The sequence below is a fragment of the Magnolia sinica genome, chromosome 16, assembly GCF_029962835.1.
Source record: "Magnolia sinica isolate HGM2019 chromosome 16, MsV1, whole genome shotgun sequence".
NCBI lineage: Eukaryota > Viridiplantae > Streptophyta > Magnoliopsida > Magnoliales > Magnoliaceae > Magnolia > Magnolia sinica.
This window is the reverse complement of record NC_080588.1, coordinates 55,069,105-55,070,512: the sequence shown is the minus strand read 5'-3', so window position 1 is coordinate 55,070,512 and position 1,408 is coordinate 55,069,105. Positions and strand designations below refer to the sequence as shown.

The window sequence follows — 1,408 nt, the reverse complement described above, 5'->3', positions numbered from 1 at the left end:
TGGCTCTTTATGACTCCTCGTTTGCATAGCTGTTATATATTGCGTATTCTGATATTGATTGGCTCATGGACTTGTCCGTATTTCCGCTTACTCTGTTATCGTATGATCTATGATCTTGTTAGTATTTCTGTTTACTCTGATAATTCATGATCTTATCAATATTTCTGCTTATTCCGATATTATATGATTTATGGATATCCGATATTTTCGGTATTATATGATGATGTCTTTATGTTGAATACTTGACACTTACTTTGTACACACACTTACACTACCCTCTAAGCTTTCTATAAGCTTATGCACGATAGATGCGTGCAGGTGATATTAAGTTGCAGTAGTGTTGAGCTTGGAGCGTGCAGCGGTCTTCTGGAGCTTGATTTTCGATTTATATATTTTTCCTTTTTGCATTGTACTCAAATGATTATATTAGTGGATATGTGATGATGGCGTTGCCTTGTGATTTGGGTAAACTCGTGGTTATGCTTCTTATGAGACAAATGCACGTTGAAAAAAAAAAATCCTCCTTGTAGGATCCCAGGATCGGAATCTGGCGTATGAACGTTAGAAGCCGAGAATGGGGTACTATGGAGGCTGTCGGCACCAGATTCGGCGATCGGAATTCTTGTGAATCAGATTTCCGGGTTTGGGGCGTGACACACTGCGTCCTAGATCCATTGGCACATGGAACGATATGCAGAGGGAATTCATAAAAAAATTCTTCCCACATCATAAAACGATTACCCTCAGAAAAGCAATCATGAACTTTGCCCAAAAAGAAGATGAAACATTCTTCCAATGTTGGGAAAGGTTCAAAGATTTGGTCAGTTCATGCCCACAACACGGATTTAAAACGTGGCGCATTACAAATTTTTTCTATGATGGATTGACATCTTCCATGCGCCAAATGGTCGAGACAATGTGTAATGGAGAGTTCATCAACAAAGATGTTGACGAGGTATGGGATTACCTCGATAGTCTCGCTGAAAAAACACAATCATGGGACTATTACCCAATGGCGAACACCACGTCTAGGCCGACTCAATTAAAGGAGAAAGGTGGATTATATCTCTTGAAAGAAGAGGATGATCTCAAGTGTAAAGTGACTACGCTCATAAGGAAAGTTGAGGCCATGGAAGGAAAGAAGGATAAGGTCAATGAAATTGTTTGCGGCATCTATGATTGCAACATTCACACAACTGAAAACTGTCCTACAATACCTGCCTTTCGAGGAGTGTTGAATGAACAAGCCAATGCCGTAAATAACTATCAAAGACCTTTTACTGGACCTAATTCCAATACATACAATCCTGGCTGGAAAAATCATCCAAACTTTAGTTGGAGGAATGGACAAACGGCTACCCCTCCAGGTTTCTTCAATCAAAATCCAAATCAAGTGAAACCTCAAGAG

General features: G+C 39.8%; 1 non-coding gene across 1 annotated transcript; it reads right to left on the bottom strand.

Annotated features, from left to right (window-relative positions):
- Positions 1-739: 739 nt before the first annotated feature.
- On the bottom strand, positions 740-846 carry LOC131229924 (small nucleolar RNA R71). The gene has a single exon (XR_009163661.1). It is a non-coding gene; the product is annotated as a small nucleolar RNA R71 (small nucleolar RNA).
- Between the last annotated feature and the right edge of the window lie 562 nt (positions 847-1,408).